The sequence below is a fragment of the Miscanthus floridulus genome, chromosome 18, assembly GCF_019320115.1.
Source record: "Miscanthus floridulus cultivar M001 chromosome 18, ASM1932011v1, whole genome shotgun sequence".
Taxonomy (NCBI): domain Eukaryota; kingdom Viridiplantae; phylum Streptophyta; class Magnoliopsida; order Poales; family Poaceae; genus Miscanthus; species Miscanthus floridulus.
In genome coordinates, this window is record NC_089597.1 from 61,494,559 (window position 1) to 61,500,727 (window position 6,169).

A 6,169-nucleotide genomic window follows, 5' to 3' on the forward strand; every position below is an offset into this window, starting at 1 on the left:
ATGAATTTAATGAGCACACAAACAATGGGGTAATTTAGTATAAAGCAGATAAAGGAAGATCATAAATAAATAAAACAAATGTTAAGCAACTCTATTTATAGAGTTTACTTCATCTTTATGGATCATTGGCTATGTATGCATGCAAACATTGAAGACCATGTGCACTGTCAAGCCTCATCTCATCTAGTCATCTACCTCCTGAGATGGTAGATATTGTGCCAAAGCCTATTTCCGATGGACAGTGCATTATGAACTCATCATTCTGCATCAAGGCTAGCATGGAAAAGCTTAGGTTTGGTGTTAACTCTGGTATTGGCATTTCTTTGTTGAGGTACTGCATGACTTGCCTCATCTTTGGCCTTGCACTAGTGAATGGGTGGGAGCATAACAATCCTAGCTTTAGTGCTAGACATGCCTCATCAATATCATATTCACCTTGAATTTTGATGTCCACTGTATCAGTAAGTGATCCTTTATGCCAATGTTCCAGCACCCAGTCAACTAACATTACCTGTCTGCCTTCAGTATTTTGCTTGATAGGCCTTTGCCCACATGTGACCTCAAGAATGAATATACCAAAAGCAAATACATCTGTTAGAGGGGTTGCCCTGCCAGTGCGTGCTAGCTCTGGAGCTAGGTATCCTATGGTGCCAACCACATGTGTGGCTTCTGGGTCAGTGCCATGGTCATACAATTTTGCGAGACCAAAATCACCTATCCTCCCATTGATCTCATTGTCGATGAGCACATTGCTTGCCTTAATGTCACGATGTATGATGACTTTCTCACACTCCTCATGAAGGTGCAGTAAACCAGAGGCTACTCCTTTGATTATTCGGAACCTTTGAATCCAATCTAAAGTAGGCTTCCCCTCTTTACCATACAAGTACTTGTCAAGGCTTCCATTGGGCATGTAATCATACACTAAGAGGAGCTCGCCTCTCCGCCGGCAGTATCCCAATAACGGCACAAGGTTACGATGTTGAAGATGGCCGATGCTAACAATCTCTGCTATAAACTCCTTTATGCCTTGTTTTGAGTCATGTGACACCCTCTTCACAGCAACATTCAGTCTGGATACAGGGAGAATCCCCTTATATACCATACCAAACCCTCCTGTACCTAACAGGTTATCATCTCTAAATCCTCCTGTGGCATCAAATAAATCCTTGTATGAGAACCTGTGAGGCCCATACTCAACCTCCCAATCTTCACGTAGTTCAGCATATCTTAGATTCCTCCGCACGAATAAAAAAATAGTAATGGTTGCAACAAGGAGGAGAACCAGAATTGTTATTGGCAGAGTTATCTGTAATGCTTTTGACTGAGCCTTTTGACCAAGATGAGGTAGCTCTGGCAGCTTGGTAATGTCGATTGGTGGAGCAGGATTGTTGATGCCAAAACTCCAACCAAGCAGATAGTGTTGTCCACTAACAGAGCCTGTTGAGGATGAGAAACCAATATATGCTGGATTAGCGATAACTGTTGAGAGATTGTAGGTAGTAGACAGCAGTGGCCTCACTGGTTTTGCAACATTGTGGGGAGCTATGGTCACATTGATCTGTGTGGTTTCTCTGTTGTAGTTCACCCACACTCGCATCATCTCATTGCTATTGAGTGCCAAATTTTTGAACAAACCACTTTTATCATCATAGTAGCCTGCATCATAGGATTGAATGGAGCGAAGACTATTGATATTGATGCCAATATGGTTGTTGTTGATGTCTTGTAGGTCATAATTTTGGACAGTGTCGAGCTCAATTGCAAAGATGTGGCTGTTTGGGTCACCATTGGTCTGATCATTGAAGAGGCCCAAGTACTGGGTTGGGAACGAACCTGAGAAATTCTTGTTTGGCGCAATGAAGAAGGCAAGGCCATGGCCACTCTCAGGATACGTAGAGAGGATGGCAAACACAAAGGATACAGAGAAAGACTACACTGCACCACTAGATGAATCATAGAAGAGCAGTGAACTGGGGTGGAATCCATGGCCTTTCTGCCGAACGGAGCCATTGGTTAGCTCAAGGAGGCCACTCGGCGTGACTGTTGCTCCACCATCGAGGGTGAGGTTGCTGCTAGTGAAGCCGGTGTAGACGAACTGGTCTTCTCCAGTACTGAATCCAGCAATACTAAGGCCTACGAGCAGGCTGAACAACATAATATTCTCGTTAGGCATGTCTGTTCCCTTCTTCTCCATTGATCATGCGCTGTGGTTTGCAGTGGCAAGCTTGAATGCATTGTGTTTGGCACATTGGCAGCTCTTAATTTTGCAGTGTGGTCACGCAACTTGTAGGTACTACTTATCCAGAACTTCTGCATGAGACTGACTTGGTACCAATTAGCATTGCTAAAAATGAAGTTTTTGTTACATATGACAATAAAATTGAGGTGGCTGACTCATGGGAAATATGCATAATGTTCCAGGACACATCATATCATGGATTTGATAAAAATGTTTCTTTCGAAATTTTCAATGGCGGCTATTAATAGTCAAACTGTCGTTTCTGGTAGGAGTCTTTCTCATAGTCAAACTGTCCTTTTGGTAAGATTCTTGGCCGCAAAAAGATCAAGGGTGGCTATCAAAGTTGAGAAAAAGAAACAAACCGGCAAAGCTCAATAATTTTCTGAACAAGGATGTGGCATCCTTGGTATGCATATCAACAAAATTTCTACAGCCCTGATGGTTTGGTCTCAAAATATATTAGTGCATGAAACCAATGGTGTTTTTATATTTAGTATTATTATTAGTATATACAATATGCACTCTGTTTGGCACATTGAAAGCTCATAATTTTGTAGTGTGGCCACACAACTTGTAGGTGGTATTTCTTTTTCACGAATACATGGGAGAGCTACATATCATTACATTAAGTAGATAAGTAACAAACACAGGTAATAAACGTGCTTTTTACATCAAACCACGACCCTACCCAATAAAATCACCAGTTTAATATCTTTTAGCGACCTCTAAGTGGGCAAGACCTCTAGTGCCTGTAAGGCCCCAAAGGTGTGCCTCTTCAAAGATTTGTCTTAGTACTAGTTGGATGCCACAACTTCCAAGCTGTGAACACTATCAGTGAATTGAGGCTGTGAGTATTTTCACCAGTAACCAGATTATTAACTCTCATCCACCAATCAAAGAACACCAGAAAGGTGAGAAACCCCAAAATTTCTGTATGAGACTGACTTGGTGCAATTTACATTGCCAAAAATGAAGTTTTTATTACATATGAATATGCATAAAATTCTAGGATATACCATATCATAAATCATGGATTTGTTAAAGTGTTTCTTTCAATCCATTGAATTTTCAATGGTGGCTAGTGGCTACTAATAGTCAAACTGTCCTTTTTGGTCAGTCTTTGTCATAGTCAAACAATTGTCCTTTTGGAAAGAGCCTTGCTCGCCAAAGATTGATGGTGGCTATCAAAGTTGAGCAAAAGAAACAAAACGGGTAGAAACCAATAATTTTCTGAACAAGGTTGTAGTATCCTTGATATGGGTGTCAAAACAATTTCTAGAGCCCTGATGGTTTGGTATAGCTCTAAAAAATATATTAGAAATTAGTGCATGAAAGCACTGGTGTTTTTTAATTTAGTATTAGTATATACATATTTGCTGTTCATCTGGCCCTGACGGACAGAAATTAGTAAGTCGTTGTCTACGAAGTGTGAACTCAAGCAGGTCCAACTCTGGCAGATGAAATGTTTCCAAGCTGATGGCATTCAAAATCCAGAAGGGCGTTGTCGCTGATTGAAGTTTTGGCAACGATCATTTTCAGAGTCAATTATTGCTTACAATTACAATTTTTTTGTCTCTGTTTTTGGTGCAACTGTGCCTAGGCCTGGGCTGCAGGGAGGGAAATGTAGGCTAGCTGGGGGTCGGCTTATGCATCAAATGGGCTTGCAAGACCTCTAGTGCCTGTAAGGCCCCAAAGGTGTGCCTCTTCAAAGATTTGTCTTAGTACTAGTTGGATGCCACAACTTCCAAGCTGTGAATACTATCAGTGAATTGAGGCTGTGATTATTTTCACCAGTAACCAGATTATTAACTCTCATCCACCAATCAAAGAACACCAGAAAGGTGAGAAACCCCAAAATTTCTGTATGAGACTGACTTGGTGCAATTTACATTGCCAAAAATGAAGTTTTTATTACAAATGAATAGGCATAAAATTCTAGGATGTACCATATCATAAATCATGGATTTGTTAAAGTGTTTCTTTCAATCCATTGAATTTTCAATGGTGGCTAGTGGCTACTAATAGTCAAACTGTCCTTTTTGGTCAGTCTTTCTCATAGTCAAACAACTGTCCTTTTGGAAAGAGCCTTGCTCGCCAAAGATTGATGGTGGCTATCAAAGTTGAGCAAAAGAAACAAAACGGGTAAAAACCAATAATTTTCTGAACAAGGTTGTAGTATCCTTGATATGGGTGTCAAAACAATTTCTAGAGCCCTGATGGTTTGGTATAGCTCTAAAAAATATATTAGAAATTAGTGCATGAAAGCACTGGTGTTTTTTAATTTAGTATTAGTATATACATATTTGCTGTTCATCTGGCCCTGACGGACAGAAATTAGTAAGTCGTTGTCTACGAAGTGTGAACTCAAGCAGGTCCATCTTCTGATACTTTGGTGAACTGGATTCCATTCATGTTGAAAAGATGGCTGGGGTGGTGCAAAGTCTGTCGCATGTGCTGGACTGGTGATTGCAAGAAAATGAGATCTTTGAATTTTTCCTTCGATGCAGCCACGGCCAGAATCGCTGCTTAAGGTCAATCCTTGATATGGACTATGGAGGAAAAGCAGATCCCCCGATATGATGTTGGGTACAATTATTCGTTGTTGAACATTGGGCTGATCTGCGGTCTACTGAACTCTGGCAGATGAAATGTTTCCAAGCTGATGGCATTCAAAATCCAGAAGGGCGTTGTCGCTGATTGAAGTTTTGGCAACGATCATTTTCAGAGTCAATTATTGCTTACAATTACAATTTTTTTGTCTCTGTTTTTGGTGCAACTGTGCCTAGGCCTGGGCTGCAGGGAGGGAAATGTAGGCTAGCTGGGGGTGGGCTTATGCATCAAATGGGCTTAATGGGGCCAGTGGCTGATTATGGTGGAAGGAAAGCCTTTCGGGAGGATTAGGCCCATGCAAGGGATGTGTAGGTTTATGGTTTAGGTTCTCTTTTTTTTTATTTATATTGTGTAATAGGTTTTCGATTAGGTATTTAGGTCTAAGTTGAGTTTTGGATTTTTATTTCAAAACCTACCTTCACGCAATCATTCGAGAATCCATGGTAACTCCAAATCACATCACTTATCATGCAGCTAGCCTATATGCATGCATACTTCTTAATTAGGGCCCGTTCGTTTTGGCTTAATCCTGGGCGGAACTGTTCCTGCTGCTGCTTGCCTGTATAAAATACAGCTGTGTTCCTGGCCGGATCAATTCCTAGGCTCTATTCCATGCTATCCGAACGTGCCCTTAGGGTAAATTTATGGGAAGGGAAAAGAGAGGTACAACATAGGTGTTGTAAAGAGTTGCGAGGGTTTCACTTTGGCCATTTGGATTTGAGCTCGAATCCATCTAGAGCTTTGATTAAAGTAAATTATTTCATACATTAGACTCAAATTTAGAAGAGGGTGAGTGTGTGTTACGAGCAAGGAACTAAATAGCGTTTGTACCGGCTGCTATAGTGGCCGCAATAGCGGTAGCGGCACCTTACCGCTACCGCTACCGCTATGACATTTGGATTGGAACTTAGGGCTCGTTATTTGACGCGGCAAGGCGCTATAGCGGCCACTTTTTGACGTAGCATTCTAAGTCCATAACATAACTAGTTTATTCTTAATTTAAGATATATTTGATCTTGAATAAACTCTTCGAATACAGTAAAATATCTACTTACACTATTTAAGTTATATTTAATAGTCTATCGTTAGTTTGTATTTAGTTGATTTGTTAATGTGTAAAAAGTTATTTTTAAAGATATACATATACCTAAATTATATGAGATTATTAGATAATGTTATTGGAACTTAGCATTCGCTATAGCACCCGCTATCCGCATTCCGTGACGTTGACGTTGATCTGCTAAAGACCCGCTATCCGCTATTTGTTAGCTTGTTTAGAGTCCTTTTTAGACAATCAATTTACCTTTAAGCAATATA

At 40.5% G+C, this 6,169-nt stretch overlaps 1 pseudogene; it reads right to left on the bottom strand.

Annotated features, from left to right (window-relative positions):
• Positions 1-22: 22 nt before the first annotated feature.
• Positions 23-2,389, bottom strand: LOC136522419 (L-type lectin-domain containing receptor kinase SIT1-like; annotated as a pseudogene).
• Positions 2,390-6,169: the final 3,780 nt, after the last annotated feature.